The sequence below is a fragment of the Theropithecus gelada genome, chromosome 9 (genome assembly GCF_003255815.1).
Source record: "Theropithecus gelada isolate Dixy chromosome 9, Tgel_1.0, whole genome shotgun sequence".
NCBI lineage: Eukaryota > Metazoa > Chordata > Mammalia > Primates > Cercopithecidae > Theropithecus > Theropithecus gelada.
Window position 1 is genome coordinate 16,817,370 of NC_037677.1, and position 20,868 is coordinate 16,838,237.

Consider the following 20,868-nt stretch of genomic DNA (forward strand, 5'->3'; position numbering starts at 1 on the left):
ACTAAAAGTTTATGTTTGGCAGGGGGAGAGATGAAGTGATGAATTTATATTTTCATTAATGTGTAATTTTGACAACTGAAGTTAGAGCATGTAAATTGCCCTTCATGTTATTTTTATTAATGTTTGTATACTCCAATAATTGTTCAATTATAATTAAACTATGCAGTGCTTCCATCAATTTAAAGAAAAACAACAGAAAAGATTAAGTGGAGTGGGCAACTTTATTTAAAGCCTAAAGTTAGAGTAAGATTAGAAGGAAATTCAGGAATATGAAGGGAATTTTATTTGTTGAAATGTTGACATTATGTAGTATGTATTAATTTCTGTACATTTATTTTTATTTTTATTTCTTTTTGAGACGGGGTCTCACTCTGTCACCCAGGCTGGAGTGCGGTGTGACTCGATCTCGGCTCACTGCAACCTCTACCTCCCGGGTTCAAGCAATTCTCCTGCCTCAGCCTCCCGAGTAGCTGGGACTACAGGTGCCCGCCACCACGCCCAGCTAATTTTTGTATTTTTAGTAGAGACAGAGTTTTGCCGTGTTGGCCAGGCTAGTCTCAAACTACCGACCTACGGTGATCCGCCCGCCTTGGCTTCCCAAAGTGCTGGGATTACAGGTGTGAGCCACTGCGCGCAGCCTAATTTTTGTACATTTAAAATGCAGCATGTGTAATATATAATTTTAACTCTATATTATGAAAATTTATAAATACACAAGTAGAGTCACATGTAATGAACCATGATATGTCTATCACCCGAGATCAACAATTATTAATGTTTTATCATGGTTACTTCATTCAACTTTTTCTTCTTATCTCTCTGAGATTTCTGGTTATTTTATCATTTTTCATGTCATTTTATCCTTATTTGTCTAAAAAACTGTGACATTTTCTTACATACTCATAATACCAGCAAAAAAGTGATGATTTCTTAATATGATGTAAAACTCAGTCCATTTCCAAAATTCCCCCAATTATCTCATAAATGTCTTTTTATACTTGGTTTGTTAAAATCAGGGTCTAAATAAGTTTCAGTTATGTCTCTTAAATCCTTTTTTCTCTCCATATTTTCATTCATTCATTCTTTTTTTTTTTTTTTTTTTTTTGAGACAGAGTCTTGCTTTGTTGTCCAGGCTGGAGTGCAGTGGCATGATCTCAGCTCACTACAAACTTCACCTCCTGGGTTCAAGTGATTCTCCTGCCTCAGCCTCCCAAGTAGCTGGCATTACAGGCATGCACCACCATGCCCAGATAATTTTTGTATTTTTTCTAGAGATGGGGTTTTACCATGTTGGCCAGGCTGGTCTTGAATTCCTGGCCTCAAGTGATCCACCCACCTCAGCCTCCCAAAGCACTGGGATTACAGGTGTGAGCCACCACACTCGGCCTGTTCATTGGCTTTTAAAAACCTTTTCTATGTGTTTTTACTTTTTAAAAATAATAAACTCATGAGTTTTTATAAATTTAGTGTGCTTGAATAAATTGCAGTCATTTTTCCTCTTAGATGTTCCATTTCTCATCTTGGACAGTGGAAGTCTTTCAAGCTGGCCCCATGTTCTTCTAATATAACCAAACTAATCTTAAAGAGTCTCTTTGTTTTCTGGTGTGTGTGCGCACACACACATACAGACACACACACACACACACACACACACACACTCACTCCATCTTATTCATTTCCTATTTCAAGTTTCAAATCCATGATTTTCAAAGCACCTGGTTGGTATTTCCAATGGACCACAATTTTGATACTAGATGTGCTCCTTGCTTCTGAGTTGTTAATGTTTTTAAGTCTTCTCAGTGTACCAAAGTAGGAAATGGTATTTTTTTAAATTGTGGCAAAATACACATAACAAAATTTATCAACTTAACCAGTTTTAAGTATAGTACAGTTCAGTAGTGTTCAGTACAGTCATGTTGTACAACCAACCTTCAGGATGTTTTACATATTTCAAAGCTCTGTACCCATCAAATAACATTCTCCCAGTCCCTCAGTCCATGGCAATCACAATTCCATCTTTTGCCGCTATGAATGCTCTACTCTAGGTGCCTCATATTAGTGGAATCATACAGTATTTATCTTTTTCTGTGGCTGGCTTATTTCACTTAGCATAATGTCCTCAAGTTCATCTATGTTGTAGCATGTGTCAGAATTTCATTCCTTTTTAAGACTGAATAATATTCCATTGAATGTGTGTGCCACATTTTGTTTATTCCATTCATCCATCCATGGACACTTGTGCTGCTTCCACCCTTTGGCTGTTGTGTATAATGCTGCTATGAACATGGGTGAACAAATACCTCTTAGAGATCCAACTTTCAATTTGTTTATGTATATATCAGAAGTGGAATTTCTGGATCATATGGTAATTCTAGTTTCAATTATTCGAGGGACCACCATATCGTTTTCCACAGCAGTTGAGCCATTTTACACTCCCACCAAGAGGGCACAAGGGTTCCAGTTTCTCCACATCCTCACCAATGCTGGTTATTTTCTGGAATTTTGTTGTGTTGTATTTTGTTTTAATAACAGCCATCTTTATGGGTGTAAGGTGGTATCTCACTGTGGTTTCAATTTGCATTTCTCTAATGATTAGTGATGCTGAGCATTTTTTCATGTGTTTCTTGGCCATTTGTTTATCTTCTCTGAAGAAATGTTATTCAAGTCCTTTGCTCATTTTTAAATTGAGTTGTTAGTTTTTTTGTTGTTGAGTTCTAGATCTTTGTATATTCTGAACATCATGCCCTTATCAGTTATATGATTTGCAAGTATTTTCTCCTATTCTGCATGTTGCACTTTTCAATATATGATTATGTCTTTTCAATGTACAGAACTTTTAAATTTTTATGAAGTCTAGGCCAGGTGTGGTGGCTCATGCCTGTAATCCCAGCACTTTGGGAGGCCAAGGTGGGAGAATCACTTGAGGTCAGGAGTTCAAGACTAGCCTGGCCAACATGGTGAAACCCCATCTCTACTAAAAATACAAAAATTAGCCAGGCATGGTGGTGGGCGCCTGTAATCCCAGCTACTCGGGAGGCTGAGACAGGAGAATTGCTTAAACCCAGGAGGCAGAGATTGCAGTGATTCAAGATTGCACCACTGCACTCCAGCCTGGGTGACAAGAGTGAGACTCCATTGCAAAAAAAAAAAAACAAAAACAAAAACAAAAAAACATAGTCTATAAGGTCTAATTTGTGTATTTTTCTTTTGGTGCCTGGTTTTTGTTTTTGTTTTTGGTGTCTAGGAAATCCTTGCCAAATCCTTGCTTCCTTGCCATGAAGCTTTCTCCCTATGTTGTTTGCTAAGAGTTTTATAGTTTTTATTTTAAGTTTAGGTCTTTGATCTGTTTTGAGTTGATGTTTGTACATGATGTAAGGCAACTCATTCAACTCATTCTTTTGCATGTGAATATCCAATGTTCCCAGCACCATTTGTTGAGGGGACTAAAATGTCTTGGCACCCTTGTTGAAAACCATTTGACCATACCACACATGTGAGGGTTTATTTTTTGGTTCGCTATTTTGTTCTATTGGTCTATATATCTATCTCTATGCCACTATCACACTGTTTTGATTACTATAGCTTTGTAATAAGTTTTGCAATCAGGAAGTGTTTTTTCTTTTTCAAGATTGTTTTGGCTATTTAGGGTCCATTCAGATTAAATACGAATTGTAGAATAAATTTTTATATTTCCGCAAAAATGCCACTGGAATTTTGATAAGGATTGCATTGAATCTGTAGATTAGTGTCAGTAATACTGACATTTTAACATTAAGTCTTTCCATCCATCAGGACAGCTTTTCCTTACTTGTTTTCTTTAATTTCTTTCAGTGACGTTTTAAAGTTTTCAGTGTACAAGTTTTTCACCTCTTTGGCCTAAATATTTTATTATTTTTGATGCTATTGTAAATGGAATTGATTTCTGAATTTCCTTTTGGGATTGTTTATTATTAGTGTATACAAACACAACTGATTTTTGTGTGTGTTGATTTTGTATCTTGCAACTTTGCTGAACTGATTTGTTAGTTCTGACAGCTTGCATATGTGTATATGTGTGATGTTCAGGGTGTCCTACATGTAAGTCATGTTGTCTTCCAGCAGACATAATTTTACTTTTTCCTTTCCAGTTTGCATGCCTTTTATTTCTTCTTGCCTAATTGCTTTGTCTAGGAATTCTAGTACTATGTTGAATAAAATTGGTGAGAGTGGGCATCCTTGTCTTGTTCTTGATCTTAGAAGAAAAGTTTTTAGTCTTTTACCATTGAGTATGAGGTTAACTGTGTGTTTTTCATATATGGATTGAGTAACAGGAGTTCTACAGAGGTAATAGTCAAGTTGAGATCTGATTGACAAGAAGTAGTCATGTAAAGTGCATTTCAGACAGGGGGAATGGCAAGGACAGAAACTCCAAGATAGGAATAAATTTAATGAGGTTATGGAATAAAAAGAAGGTCAGTGTGATTAAAATATAGTAGGCAAGGAGGAGATATTTTTAGATGAGGTCAAAGAAGAAGAGAGGAGAGGTGGTGATTTTATTTTAAATGCAAAGAAGAGCAATATAATTGTATACACAAAGCACTGTGTTAGGCATGCAAACACATAAGATATAGCCATTGCCCTTAGGAAAGATAGAATTGTTAAGATCTCTGATAAAAAATAGGTAGTTGACAAATTTTGGAATGACAATTGAAAAATCTTAGCCATGCCTGTTTGTAATGATATATAACTTTGATAGTGTCATATTATCCTTTCCATGTATGTATACATAGTTGTTGAGTGATCAAGGGGGCCTAATAGCACTCCCACACTGCCCATTTCTTTTTTTTTTTTTTTTTTTTTTTTTTTGAGATGGAGTCTCGCTCTGTCGCCCAGACTGGAGTGCAGTGGCCGGATCTCAGCTCACTGCAAGCTCCGCCTCCCGGGTTTACGCCATTCTCCTGCCTCAGCCTCCCGAGTAGCTGGGACTACAGGCGCCCGCCACCGCGCCCGGCTAGTTTTTTGTATTTTTAGTAGAGACGGGGTTTCACCGTATTAGCCAGGATGGTCTCGATCTCCTGACCTCGTGATCCACCCGTCTCGGCCTCCCAAAGTGCTGGGATTACAGGCTTGAGCCACCGCGCCCGGCCACACTGCCCATTTCTGTGTCAATTAAGAGACAGACAAGGAGTAACACAGAGATGAAAACACGTTATTACTATTGAAAATATCGATATTGGAGATCATGGCTCACATATGCAGATAGATTGCATTCTCATTCTTTAAAAACAATTTTTTGGCCAGGTGCGGTGGCTTATTCCTGTAATCCCAGCACTTTGGGAGACTAAGGTGGGCAGATCACTTGAGGTCAGGAGTTCAAAACCAGCCTGGCCAACATGGTGAAACCTCGTTTCTACTAAAAATACAAAAAATTAGCTGGGCATGGTGGTGGGCGCCTGTAGTCCCAGCTACTCGGGAGGTTGAGGCAGAAGAATCGCTTGAATCCGGGAGGTGGAGGTTGCAGTGAGTCAAGATTGAGTCACACTGCACTCCAGCCTGGGCAACAGAACAAGACTCCATCTGAAAAATTAAAAAATAAAAAAAACAGTATTTTTCTTTAGAGACAGGATCTCATTCTGTCACTCAGACTGAAGTGCAGGTATGCATCATAGCCTTGAACTCCTGGGCTAAAGTGATCACCCCCCATTTCAGCCTCCCTAGTAGCTGGGATTACAAGCACAAGCCACTGTGCCTGGTTTGACTTCCTATTCTTGAAACATCAGAATTACAGACTTGCTTGCCTGGTCACAGTGGAGCTAGAACAGGACAGACACTGTCTCTGCAAAATTATACAAGAGATTAGAGACAGTAAAGTGGAGAGAACAGATTCCAGACTCTGGACCCAGACTGACTGGGTTCCAATCTTGGTTCTGTAACTTACCAGTTATGCAATTTAGTATCTGTTGTCTCAGTTGCCTTGCTTATTAAATGTGGGTACCTTTTTTTTTTTGAGATGGAGTCTCACTCTGTCACCCGAGATGGAGTGTAGCAGCACAATGTCGTCTCACTGCAACCTCTGCCACCCAAGTTCAAGCGATTCTCGTGTCTCACCCTCCTAAGTAGCTGGGGCTGACTACAGGCACGAACCACCATGGCCAGCTAATTTTTTGTATTTTTAGTAGAGATGGGGTTTCACCATGTTGACCAGGCTGGTCTCAAACTCCTGACCTCAGGTGATCCGTCCGCCTCGGCCTCCCAAAGTGCTGGAATTACAGGGGTGAGCCACTGTGTCCGGTCAAATGTGGATACTATTAAAAATACTTTGTTGACCAGCCTGGCCAACATGGCGAAAACCCATCTCTACTAAAAATACCAAAAAAAGCCAGGCATGGTGGCGGGCGCTTGTAATCCCAGCTATTCAGGAGGCCAAGGCAGGAGTATTGTTTGAACCTGGGAGGCAGAGTGAGCCAAGATCACGCTCCAGCCTGGAAGTGCAGGTATGTTATTACATTCCAGCCTGGGTGACAAGAGCAAGACTTTGTCTCAAAAACAAAACAAAACACAAAAACTTCACAAAAAGGATTATATACTGCAACGCATTGTGCATCTTGTTAAACTTGTCTAATTTTTATTTAAAACTGATGATTATTCCATTCCTTAGATGTATTTGAATTTATTTAATCAGAGGATCATTGTTTAAATGTAAGAATGCAGTTCCATCTATCCTGTAAGCTAGAGATCACACATCAACAACATTTACTGGTGAAATTTCGAATGAAGTGCTTCATTTCCACAAGCCAGTGTTCTGACTATAAGAGAAAAATTGTTTAGTTGACGTTTTTGGCATGTGGAAGCCACTGGAAAATTATAGATAATGAAGTATGTATTTTTATCATAAAAGGAGAAGAGTAATTAAGGACTTCAGTGTAAACTTAGCTAAATGAAGAGTCAGGAGTACAAAAATATTCTAATATTAACTATCAAAACTCTTCAGATTAAGATTATTTCAGTTTAGTACAATAACACAAAATGCAAAATTCTTTCAACTTGAAAGTTTACCCAACGGCAGCCATAAGCAGTTCTAAATAGGGAATTCTTGTGGTCATAAAGGGAACAGCCTATGACATCAGCCAACAACAATGCAGAAATCTTAAAGTAGAAGCGTCACAGGACTTGCTCTTCCAAATGCTGCATGACAAATATTACTAGGAAATATGCTTAACATTTATTTATTTTTATTCTCAATTTAAGTAAAAATTTACAATGGTTTTAGTTACGGTGATTTTTAGACATGATTTGAAGTCATTTAAGTCCTAATACGTAAATTGGAATTTGAAATTAAAAGTTCGTTTCTCTTTGAAGTTTATGTTACCTTGAAAAGTAGACATAAACAGCATACTCTTTAGTTGTGCGGTTCAATCACAAAAGATTCTGCTTTTTCTGTTCTACCTCTTAAAGGTTAAATAACATGCAGTGACAATCATGTTATAAGAAAATATTTGGAAGTACTATCTGATGGTTTAAATATTGTTTTAGATAAGACTAATCAATATACAACTCACAGTTCCAGGGCAACCACAGAGACATTTGTTTAGGCATGTAGTCTCTAAAAGAACTAATGGTGTAAGTGCTTAAAATAGTTATTCTTAATGTTTTGTTGTTAAGATCTCATTCAAACCACAATGCAGATATATAAGTAAAATTCTGTCTAGAATTTTAGGGGTTTCATAGTATCCCGTTCATAGGCATGAGGCAAGAACTCGGCCTAAGATAGTATGTTGTGGGGATTAATTTGTGTGTTCTAGGGGAAGAGGGTGGGAGGGAGGTGCAGGGAAGATGTTCTTACTTACCCCAAATGCCTTTTTTTAAGTGAAAAGTATCCTTCCTACTCCCTAATGTACCTGGCCTGAAATTGAGCTGTTCCTAACTTAAAATTGCAACTGCTAACTTTCCTCAAGATGCAGTTAAATGAGAAAAGAAATAATATTTTTTATAGTCACTAGCTGTAACACATTGGCAACACAATCATTTCCTGTAATGAGTGACCCTGGTTCCTAAAAATAACTCCAGTGCTAGTCAATTGCTTATATTGGGCATTTTTTTAATTCTTATTTGGGAAGGACATTCTCTTCCACAGCTGAAGAAACTCAGTGTTTGAAAAGAGCTGCCTAAAAGACTGTTCCCCGTAGGCTGTTAAAAATGTTCAGCATCTGAATGCTGGTAAGGAATGCTCACACCCATTGGAGGCAATGCTGTGTGGACTCGAAAAGGAAAAATGGGGCCCCTATATATGGAAAACAGGAAGCAGAACTAGTTGAGGAAGCCTTACTCATCTGTGACCCATATTCAAAGCCATAGTCCAGCCACTGTTAGTTACCTAGAAAAGGAAAAGGCTGAATGGCTAGCCTAAGCTCTAAGGGACACATTGCAAATCAGGTCAGACTGTTGTGCCATTTTCCACCTTATTTTCAAATAAGCAAAGAAATGAAGCCTCAGTACAGCCTGGTGGATACACTGACACATGCCATACCTAGTCAATTGCTGGTTGCCTGATAGCAAACTTAATTTTTTACAGTTCCTCTGGCAATACTCCGTTATGAGTATAGAAGAGTGCTCACTAAATTGAAGCCCTCAAGCAAAAAAAAAAAAAAAAAAAGTTGCAAATTCAATACACTTCCAGTTTCTCTGCATTATATGACTATTTGCATGTTATTTATACATATGGAGACTGAAAAAGGAGGAACTGGCAGGACCGTCTCACCCCTTCTTGTTTTTCAAAATGTCAATAATTCCCAGGGCTGCTTTACACCAATACACACAGATTCACATTTTTAGAGATGGGTCTCACTGTGTTGTCCAGGCTGGACTACAGTGGCATGATCATAGCTCCTGGGCTCAAGAGATCCTCCCACCTCAGCCTTCTGAGCAGCCGGGACTACACACATGCACCACCACACCTGGGTAATTTTATTCTTCATTTTTCAGTTGGGGCCTGGGGTCGGTGGGGGCAGTGGTCTCACTATGTTGCTCAGTCTGGTCTCGAACTCCTGGTCTCCAGCAATCCTCCTGCCTGAGCCTCCTGAGTAGCAGATTCACATTTTACAACAGTGATTTTAGTTTCTCAGGTAAAGGAATGGAGTTATTCATGATTCAGAAGCACTTCTATGTTAGTATTACAGGATGTTATCAGAGACCTCTATTCCTTCCATCCCTATTCCTTCATCTTTTTCTTTGTTTAATGTTTAAAGGAGTTACATTCAAAGAAACTGGAAGTGACAGATGAGAAAAATATATCTAGCTTCGTCTACAGAAACAGTCCTTAGAAAAGTGGCTGAAGACTTACCTAGCCGTTGTCAATCAATTTGCTCCAAAGTCATCGCATACATTTATTATACAATGGTATTTAAAATCCAAGTCCCATTGATCAGCCAGGGGACTGTCAAGGCTTTTTTCTTAACAAAATCTCCTAGTAGGGCATTTTCATCACACAGCAACTGCCTAATTCTTCATACTCACCCCCATGCTGCAACTCACATTTTCCCCTTACTATCACCAATGTTGAAATTAGTCTTCCCCTATAAACCTGGAACCTGATTTGCAATATATCATGAATCCCTTTTGAATTTCTAAAATTATTCTTCTTATTCCTTATTATCTGGACACTGTTCTTTATAGAATGATCATATAAGTTATCATCTATACTAGGACATACTTTTGAGAGGGAAAAGGGGTGCTAATCAATAATAATATAAGTCAAACTAATAAAAACCTAGGCATCCAATAATGTCTTTCTTGCTGAGCAACTTTGAAACTTTACTTTGGAAAATGTTAGGTGAATAAAGATACATTTTGAAGAGCAAGTAGTAATATCACCAGTGACAAAACTAAAGGAAACATCAACTTTAATTATTTGACATAATAATGACTTAAAAGATGGCAGAAGACAATTGATAATAATTGGGAGACAATGTAGGTAAAGTATGGATTTGTCTTGAATTCAAGACACTAATGATGTTTTATTAGGTTGGTGCATGCAGCCATCTGGTTGACCTTAGACATGGGAAGGCAAGAGCCCTCTGATTGACCTTAAACATGGAAAGGTGAGAGCTATCTGGTTGATCTTACACATGGGAAGGCAAGAGACATCTGGTAGACCTTGCACCAACCTAATATGATAAGATCTAGCAATGTGGCTTGCAGTATTCCTACTTACCAGGATTTCCTGTTTAGCACGTATGCTGACCAATCTTTGCTTATTCATAAATTTCATAGTTAGCTCACTGTCCACCCATTATTTGTATGAAATCACAAGTAGACTCGTACTCTTGACCGATCACTGCTTTTCTTAGAGAACGTGTTTCTTTAATTTCTTTTTCCTCAAAACTCATGACTTCTGTACACAAATTGCTACCTCACACATCAGTTTAGTCAAGTCCCGGGAGAGCAACAGGACCCATTTATTCATTTATCAGATATTATCTGAGCCCCTATTATGTGTCCTCACAACAGTGCTCGACAGTGGTGTTAAAAAGGTCAGTAAATTGCCCTGGAGGAACTAATTTAGTTTAGAGTTGTGCATATGTAAACCTCATAATGTTCTTGTAGCAAAGATTAGCCAGTGCCTCCACCAGTCATGTACAGGGGAAAAAATTCTAATTGTAGTGCAAATCAGGCATGGACCAATTATGCTTTTGAACTATACAGTTTTCTGTGCTGAGACTGGGCCAATTCTGATGAATTCTCAACAATGGTAAAATCCATACCTTTAAAACTCAAGAATGTTGTGTTCTAATGGCAGTTTGACCATTGAGATATTAACATAGGAACATCATTTAGCCTCTTAAGCTTGAACATCCATTAAGCGGGAAAAATAGTGCTTATTTCCTAGAGGTCTGCAGACATTGGCTAACCAATAGTTTTGATTTTGCTGGTAAGTAATGTGCAAATTTTCTTAGATGTGATCGCTTCATTTTCTCTTATATTTTAGATTGGCAGCAGCCAAATGGGCGTTCCAGCCCCTCATCTCCTGCAAGATTCTTCTCAGTTTCATAAATCTGGTAATTTTTGAGCTCTTTTCCCAACAGGGTGCTGCAGCTCACCAAGTGGAACCTACAACATTTTCTGCTACCAGGATAGCAGCTTGCCAGCAGCATATACTGAAATTACTGGGTTTCAGTATGATGTTGGCTGGTACGAACTTCAATCATCGAATCGACATGCGCCCAGCCATTCTCATAATGAATGTTTCCTTCTCTTTCAAACGTTCTGTTTCCAGCCCCCATCTCCTTTTTTTTTTTCTTCTTTTTTAAAGAGGTTTGAAACAGAAACTCTACTCCTTAGGAAGAAACTTTTCCTTCTCATCCCTGTTCCCCATAAAGGGACCTCCAGATAAATCTATCAAAAGCAGGACCCAATTCACCAGGTTTTCTAAAACGTTCCCCAGTCCCACCACCCTTCGTGGCACCCACGGGTTTCCCAAGTCTTCACCTTTCTCTTAGACACACGCAAGCACATTATCACTCCAGAAAAGCAGTCCTGGCTTAGCCAGTTCCCTTCCAGAACGACCACGTGGTTTTTGGCCCCATGGAGTTCTGCAGGGTATGGGGGGTTCATGGTACCGATTTGCCTCGGGACTGAGGGGGCTTCCGGAATGCAGGACCTCCCGGGCTCTAAATGGGACATCAGTGGACAAACGGGAGGGAGGGTCGGACGCGCGGATCCGAGGAAGCGGAACTTAAAGAACACGGGCCCAGCAGGCTACACCAGGAACGCGCGGGGCTTTAGGGCGCAACCGACCCCTCCCGCCCTTCACAGAGGAGGAAACTGAGGCATGGCGACTGTCTCAGCGGAGTCCCGGCCCTGCCCTCCACGGCCTCCCTCAGGCGCGCTCCCGAGCGGGCCGGTTCCTTTGTCCCGGTCGCGCTTCCTGCCTCCTCCTCGCCCCGGGGCCGGGCTGACGCGGCGGGAGAGGAATGCGTTTCCGGAGGGAGAGGGCGGCGGCGGCCTCGGGAGCGGGATCAGACGCGCAGAGGAGGCGGGGCCGCGGCTGGTTTCCTGCCGGGGGGCGGCTCTGGGCCGCCGAGTCCCCTCCTCCCGCCCCTGAGGAGGAGGAGCCGCCGCCACCCGCCGCGCCCGAGACTCGGGAGGCCTCGCCAGCCCGCAGGAGAGGCCGAGCGGGAGTCGCGGAACAGCAGGCCGGAGCCCACCGCGCCGGGGCCCGGACGCCGCGCGGAGAAGGTAGGCGCCGGCGGGCCTCGGGTGTGGGGGTGCGGGCCGCGGCCTCGGGTCTGCTGTGTGCGACAGCACTTAACAGCCGCCGGCCCGGGCCGCGCCGGGACCTTTGTGCCAGGCGTGGGGGCGGGGGCGGGGGCGGCCGCGGGCCGGTGGGGGCTGGGGCGGGATTCCAGGCTAGTCCGGGAGGAAGTCCGCACACCGCCACCCCCCTCGGGTCCCAGGCGCTGGCAGCGTCCGGGCGCCGAATCGGCCCAGCCGCGTTCCGAGCGCTAGGGTCGCGGGCCTGGGCGCTGTCACGTCGGGGCTGCTGGAGCTGCGGAGGACCGGGCCTGAGCGGCTCCTGACACCTGCGGTCTCCCGCCAGGCTGGGCGAGCGCAGGTGGGAGCCAGCGAGGCCGCCCGGGGCTCGGCGTTTGGGACTCAGCGCGCCCCTGGACTGGTCCTGCGCCTTTGTCTCTCGCTCCCTCGCTGGCTGCTGTCTTTGGAGCAGCGTCGAGCCGGCCGTCGGCGCCCGCTGTTGGGACTGGTCTTCTCCGACTGGAGCCGGGATAGAAAGTGGCCTCGCGGAGCCGCTGGGGACCGGGGGCGCGGCGGCGGCAGTGCAGTCCACTTCCCGGTGTTTATAAACGCGAATGCCGGGAAGTCAAGAGTCGCCGGCCCCTGCCGGGCACACCGGGACCAGGACATAGGGCCACGGCCACTTTGCGCTCAGACCCGGTCCGCGAGCCTGAGAGCCCGTCCTGTGTCTAGTATCATTTTTACCGCGTGTCATTTGTTAGGCTTCATAAATTGGATTTATGAGACTCCCACTCTCTAAGTAACTTTCATTTAATCAAATTCGTGCTTTTAAGTCCAAAGCTTTGCACTCATTGGTATGATCATTAGTAAGTTGCATTCTCTAAGCTTCCGTTTCCTCATCTGTGAAATAGGAACAATACTACCTACACTAATAATTCATTTTTATAACAATGACAGCGAGGGCCAGGTTTAGCTCTAGGCATTTTATGTGTATTATTTAATTCTGGAACTGCTCTAATGAGATTGCTACTGTTTCTATTTCCATTTTCCGAGTGAAGAAACGGAGGCACAGGGAGCAAAAAGTAAGTTGCGTATGGTCATCGGGAGCTCCTGGAGAAGGCATGGGGTCTAGCTCCAGAGCCTACGTTTAAACCAAAAGTAACCTTCCTAACTATAGTCGTGAAAATCAGTTGCAAAATGTAAAACACTTAGCTTGAGAGTAGATGCTCAATGAATATTGACTGCTTTTCAGCCCTTCTTTTATAGTAAAAAGATTTCTCGGAAGGTAATTGGTAACATCATTAGTAAGGTTTCTTTGGGCCAACATGCCACATGGGTAACAGGTGGATAGAATTGCTGGGTTATTTTGTTTTGTTTTGAGACAGGGTCTCTGTCGCCCAGGCTGGAGTGCAGAGGAGCTATCACAGCTCACTGCAGCCTCAGCCTCTCGTGCTTAAGTTATTTTTCCACCTCAGCCTCCTGAGTAGCTGGAACGACAGGCGCCTGCCACCATGCCCGGCTAATTTTTTAATTTTTTGTAGAGACAGGATTTCACTATGCTGCCCAGGCTGGCCTCAAACTCCTAGGCTCAAGCAGTCCCCTCTCCTAGAGCTCCCAAAGTGTTGGGATTACAGACTTGAGCCCCCTGAGCCTGGCCCTTAGGTTATTATTATTTTTCTTATTGTAGTTCTGATGCTACAAAAATAACGTTCTAGAGGAATTTAGACATCTTTCTTAAACCACATATGCCCTTTACGATAGGGTATACAATAGGCCACTTTTAGAAATGATTAAGAAACTTTAGTTGGCAGTTACCTGTTCATTTGTGGACATCAAGGCCCAGATGGGTCAGGACTTAGAGTCTCACTGTAATTCTCATATTTTTAAATAATGTTGGCTCATTGATCAATATTATATAAGTAACTGAAGATGGTGAAGTGTTAAATAAAAAACATTGGTATTTTGATTACAGGCATTTGGGGGGAAAGCCATTTTACTTACCCCAAAATTGAGTATGAAGGTGGAAGATGTTATTAGAATACTAGCTAAAAGGACAAAGAATGTGGTTAATAGTTTAATTCTGTAAAAAGGAAGCAAATAGACTGTTTAACTCATCTATGTTGACTTCAGACCTAGACCTACAATTTTATGTGATTTTCTTAACAATGTAAAGGTCTGTATTAAAGTTATTTTTGAATACCTTCAACATTCTGTACATGAAACGCATGGAATCAACAATTCTGAAAGTCACTGCATTTAGTAATTTTAACAATTAGGCAGCTTTCTTCTTAGCTTTCTGGTCAGTATAATTTAATTTAAATCAGCCCCAAATTACCATCATGAATGAAAATGTAGTTCTACATTGGTGTTCTTCCTAACTCTGGGAGTGACACTGGGGACACATGGTCATACTATAATAATGAAAAGTGGTCAAACAACATGGTGCCAGTTTTTCTAAGAGCGCTTGCCACTGATTTTAATGTCTTTATTGTTTGACTTCTTGATAAGTAAGTTGTGGCTTACAGCAGGGAGTGGTACAGTGTTCTGTCCGAAAAAAATATTCATTAATATTCTGTAGCTGCTCTGGTTTGCCCTTAACCATGCTGCTAGTGTGATAAGCTGAAACGTCTTGTAAAAGTTTCAGAGAGCTTTCAAGTTCCGAGAACTTAACTTTCTGAGTATGTAACAAGCTACATATATCTGAAAGGATTCATTTGGACTTCTGTCAGATTTTAGCAGGTTTTCTCACTCTACGAAAGAGTTAGGATCTGTTAGGTTGTGGGTGGAATCCTAGAGATTATGCCAGGTAAATATGTAAGTGTCCGTATTGTATTAGCAGGGTTTACTCTGACTTGGTTTTAGGTTCTGAGAATTTGGCTGGTTGTGTTTTCAGAGGTGGGAAGTGTGGAGTAGAGAGGTTAAGATACAGAAAGGTACATTCGTCTTCTGAATCCTGAAGTGTCATGCTAGGGGTATCTATAGCTGTGGAAAACTGAAAGAATATTATGGTATGTACCCAGGTTAAAGGGGGTACAGTCCGTAAAAGTCAGAATATTAGCAGCCTTCCAATATGTCTGTCGGTAGGTGAAAAAAAATTTCTCTCTTTCAGGAGCTGTGTACAAAAGGATCCAAACTATACTTTATACATGTGTTACTGCTTTAAAAGTGGCTGTGAGTGTTTAGAGGTCAGCTGACTTTAAACTTGCCGTTTGATTTGTGACTTTAGAAAGTAGAGTTAACTATATTTAGCAATATGCTTAAACATGTGCATATCACCTCATGAAACGTGTGTGTGCATGAGAAAAGCTGCCTCCAGTACATATACATATGTATATAAACACACATACACACAAGCATATATATGTATGTATTTCTTGTAGGACCAGTCTCATTGTATATAATTTCTTTTTTTTTTTTTTTTTTTTTTTTTTTTTTTTGAGACGGAGTCTCGCTCTGTCGCCCAGGCTGGAGTGCAGTGGCCGGATCTCAGCTCACTGCAAGCTCTGCCTCCCGGGTTTACGCCATTCTCCTGCCTCAGCCTCCTGAGTAGCTGGGACTACAGGCGCCCGCCACCTCGCCCAGCTAGTTTTTTGTACTATTTAGTAGAGACGGGGTTTCACCGTGTTCGCCAGGATGGTCTCGATCTCTTGACCTCGTGATCCGCCCGTCTCGGCCTCCCAAAGTGCTGGGATTACAGGCTTGAGCCACCGCGCCCGGCCATTGTATATAATTTCAAAGTGCAGGTTCCTGATCTCCAGGGGTGCGTAAAAAGTATGGGAAGAAAATTTTAGGTCTACTATTATGTTTGTTGAGCTCATCACTTCAAAGTTTAAGATTTTGATTATGATTTATATCTTACTGTATTGCTGTAGAAGTACACGTATTTGAATTTATAAATTACATGTATTTTGGGTACATGTATGCTTAGAATTTTTTTAGTGATAAAGGTGAGTGGTCAGAAACCTTTGCAGATCCCCTATATGGAGGATGATTTGAGTGGAGTTCAAGAACTAGTATATTTAGGAGGGAGAATTGAAAAGACTTGATAAGAGAAATGAAAGAAACCCAATGTGACACTGGTTTCTGGCTAGGAGGTGCTGTTCACTGAGGTGAGAGGGTGACCACAAGCCGGGGCTGCTGGTTGGCTGGAGCAGAGGGGAAATGATGACCTTATGAGGCTGAGTTTTATTTTTTTAAGGTGACCGGGGACATAGGTGGAGATGTCTAAATTGCAGTTGAATACACAGGGTGAGAGCTAAAAAAAAAACAAAAAACAAAAAAACTGAGAGATTTCAATTTGGAAATTCTCAGTCTATTAAGTACTGGTTGAAGCTATAGGCTGTGCATGCAAACACCAAAGGAGGGTGTGGAGTGAAAAACGGGCTGAAGGAGGACCTGGAAACAGTCAAGGTGGGTAGAGGAAGAGGAATCCAGAAAAGCATTTACCTTCCCCAGTTTCTTCTCTGAACTTCTAATTCCTTTGAGTGACATTTTTGTGAGTGACAAAGGTATTTCTGGGTTTTTCCAGTGATTGGCGTGTTTGAGTTAAAGACAAAAAGACTTCATTGGTCACATCCCTTTGTGGTAATTTATTTTCAGGTACCTGATCAGAGAAGCAGTTTGATGTAGTAAAGGCTTCTCGATTGGGAGGCAGGAAACCTGGGTGTCAGTGCAGGGTCTGCCACTGAATTTCTGTGTGACCTTTGTCAGAGTACTATACTTCCAGGGCATTGGTTTCCACATCTACCCTATAAAGCAGTCTGCATGTTTCTGTCGTTCTCTTGTTCCAGGAGTTGGAGAATAGCTGCTGCCTGATGTAAGTAGAATGCAGTTCTCTCACCCCATGAGCAACCTTTTTTTTTTTTTTTGTATCACCAGAAAGTGTAGGCGCCGTGCCACTTACTCCTTTAAGGATGCCTGCCAGCGCTGACCAGCAACATCTGTCACAACATCTGTCACAACAGCTCTGCATCAGGATGTAGCTCGGCTGTACATTACATTTTATTCTATCAGTACATTGAGTACCAGTTACCTGAAAAATGCTTTACTCAGTGGGCATGAATCAAGAAGTCGGCATGGTCTTTGATGTTGAGTCTGTTGTCTAGTTGGAACAAGTTGTGTTCGGTTCAGGAAAACATAAATACCAAAGAGTGTTTTATACAATGTACTGTACCATAAAATATTCCCTAACAGCGTTAGAAAAATCTCAGCATTGTCTTGTGTGGTTTCGGAACACGTTGTGTAGGAGATGAGGCCTGAGCTTGGAATGGTATGAGTGAAGGTTGGATGACAGATGGGTGGCACTTTCAAGGGACAGCATAGGAAGAATCCAGTCTAATTTCACAGATAGTACTTGGCCACTTTGTTACTTATTAGGAGTTATGTATAATATCATGTATGTATCACAATGATATATGAAGGCTATATTTTAAAATGAAAACCTGGATTCTTGCCCTCCAACACTAGCCTGATGAGAGATACAGACATGAATAAAATTAGTTATAATAGAAGTTTGAACAGAAATAACACTGTATTATTGAGCATCACTGAAGGTTTGTCATTCACTGTGCTGGCCACTATCAAGGCTATTTTGGAACCACAAAGAAGGAGTAATTAAGTTGATTGTGATTGGTGAGGAGATGAAGAGGCAATAAAGGCGGAAAGGAAGAAGAAAAATCAGCATTCTGTTTTGTGTAGGGAGTAGTTTCAGTGGAGTGATGAGGAAAATATTTACATACAAAATTAGGTATGTACCATTTGAAGTATGGAAGTCACATTTTTCTGTGTAAATGTTTATTGAATGAATATGTAAATAACTTAAGCTTTCATAATTTATGAAGTTAGGAATAGTAGATTATTCTTCCCCTATGCACAGTATTTTATGGTTTATGTATGATTTTCTTCATATGATTTCAGTGCTTCTTTTAAAGGGGTGGTACGGGGTCATGTTTGATTATTGGAGGAGGAAATTGGAGTTTGAAAAAGCATATTTGATAGTGTAATGTTATATTAGAAAAATGTTACAAAAAGTATAATAGGGAGTAAGATTTATGCTTATTAAAGAAGCATGGATTAAAAAGATTGAGAAACATTTGTTAAAGAGTCACTGAGGTTCTTGTTTTAGAAGGCCACGATTAATGAGTTGGAGAACAAGAAGCAAATTTGGTAATCAAGTAAATTATGAGCTGTTGACCACTTAGAAAGGTATTTGCTGATAAAAGCTTTCATATAATGATCATATTTTATCTTTCCAACAATTCTATGGTAGATACTATTTACAGCTTACTGATGAGTAAATTGAGAAACTCTTTTCTTCCTATGTTTATCATTGTTTTAAAACATTTATCATATATTTAAAATACTGTATGCACTCCACCACAGACAGGATGGAGAGGAAGATGTGACAAAAGATGTGGTCAAAATTAGTTTTAATCAAGGAAGCATTTTGGAATGATCTGCTTAAAAAGGGAATATAATTATGCAGTTTGAGAACATAATTATCCTTAATTGAAATTACGGGGAATAAGTCTTGCTGTCAGGTGCTTATTGATATCATTGATCGTGATGGTTCTTTTGCTAGCTCCACTCACAATTATCTTTGTAAACTTGCCCCAGAGTAAACTTTCTCAACCAAAACCGTTTCCAACTTCTTTCCTCCTCACAGGGAAAGGCAAAAAAGTCCGCAGACATAGAGAGTGAAAAGAAGGAACAGAATACTAAGCTGGTTTGAAAAACAATCAATTGCTAGGTAATAATGTCTTACCTTTTGAGTGGAAGGAGGAGCTGGGAAGAATTAAGTTCAGACAGGTTTTTTGCTCATTTTGGATCAGCCCTTCATATTATGGCTTAATAGCTTTGTTTAAAGTGTATTTTTCTGCTTTTATTTTAAGTTCATCCTCTGAAGTCTTGAGTTAATTTTGTGCCCCTTTACCCCCATTTGAATTAAATGCTTCATTTTTTTCCCATTTCTCACATAAAGCTTTTTTTTTTTCTTCAGGGCAGGGAGGGGCTGGTGGTGGTGGTGCTATACCAGTTGGCTGTTTATGAGATCACCATTAGATGACATTTCTAATTGGCTTGAATTATTTGAGTTTTGTGTGATTTTCCTGTTATGTTGATTCTGTTCTTCATGTTTAGGAGTTTTGTAGAGGATTCCAGCCTAAATTTTCTTCCTTTTACTTTTTGTGGTTTTACTTTTTGATCACTGTCAAGATCTGTTTGAGATTTTCTGACTTTCTTGAAGAGCATAATGAGTTCTAGATTTTCTCTTATTTTTAAAGAAGATTCTTCACTGACTCCCTTTCACTTTTTGTTCTGTAGAAGTCTTTCCTGGGTGTTAAGTTTCCAGGCTTTACCTCCCCTTATCCCCAATATACTGTCTTTTAGGCATTTTGTTTGCTAAAGCGTACTACATCCATTATTTTATCTTTCTGTTGCACTTGTAGATTGGGTGTTGCTAAAGATCTTCCGTATTTCATTTTCCTGGAGAAGGTAGGTAAAGTCACTAGTGATGAATTTTATCTTCAATCTGTTGTTGTATAATTTTCTTGAGGTATCTAGCCCTGTTGTGAGCTGTTCTCAGATTTCAAATTGTTTTGTGAACCTATAGCTTTGGAGCAGCCAAACCTTTGTTGTTAGAGCTTCTTAGCCCAAGCTGACATCATTATGTGAGAAGGGGTTAGTGCTCTTTAAAAAGCCATTTTTCTTCTGGGTGGGAGTAGTGCAGTTTAGACAGTTTTCTAATTCAGACTACTTTTCTATTTGTCAAGGAGAGGAGAAGAGGACTTCAAATGTGGTGTTACATCTTTGTCTGGGATTCCTTAGCCTCTTCTCTTTCATGTCTCCTATTTTTTTCTTCTCTATTCTTTCTGCTAAGTTTTGTTAATCATTAATGCTAGCGTATTAATACTTGGGCCATAAACACCTCTGTAGTCACCAACACACCTCTTCCTGCCAATGGAAGGAAAAAAAGTGTTGAGTTTTAATTGTTCTTCCGGTAAGGGGAAAGGTGCCCTTTCCATGGGAGGAACTTTTCTCCACATGTCACCCTCTCAGATGGTACAGAATTCAGAAAGATTTCTCAGTTTCTTCCATTCATGTTTTTCCCGTTTTTATTACTCTCTATGTGGGATAAGTGGAAGGAACCTCATGTCTTTCAATTTGGCTCTGTGTTCTTTTTCTGGAGTAGATTGAGTTTTAAATGCTAAAATCTGTTATTGACCTATTTTCCCCCCTTTTAAAAGCAGATACAGAAAATAATGATGGTAGAACAGACTTGGGATGAATCCAACTTTATTATAATTTTTAGAGGACATTTATGATATACCTCTATAGGTATCAGAATCTTTTCTACTGTTAAGGTGAAAAGATTTGAGATTTTGTGAAATCCTTTGTGTATTCTTTTTATTTGAGTTGGTGTTTAGGTGGCTTATTTTTCAACTCTGAAATGAACATAACTTGTTACATTTTTAAAGGTAATTTCTTTCTAAAGTGTGTTTAATTTCTACAAATATAGTCCATATAAAGTTTCTAAAGATTGTATCTGTAAATTTAAAAGGAAATGCCGAATGAATTATTTGTAAAATTGTTTAAAACAGTTAATAAATAATGAGTGTGTATTTAAAAGTTTGAACATGATTT

General features: G+C 40.6%; 1 protein-coding gene across 2 annotated transcripts in view; it reads left to right on the forward strand.

Annotated features, from left to right (window-relative positions):
• Positions 1-11,989: 11,989 nt before the first annotated feature.
• ITGB1 (integrin subunit beta 1) overlaps positions 11,990-20,868 on the forward strand; it is a 57,824-nt gene continuing 48,945 nt past the window's right edge. The window contains exon 1 of one of the 2 annotated variants that reach the window (XM_025396492.1): positions 11,990-12,213. The gene's annotated coding sequence lies outside the window, so the exon portion shown is untranslated. Of the gene's footprint in view, positions 12,214-12,465; positions 12,590-20,868 lie in introns of those variants that run through there. The other variant, XM_025396491.1, reaches the window with a different exon arrangement.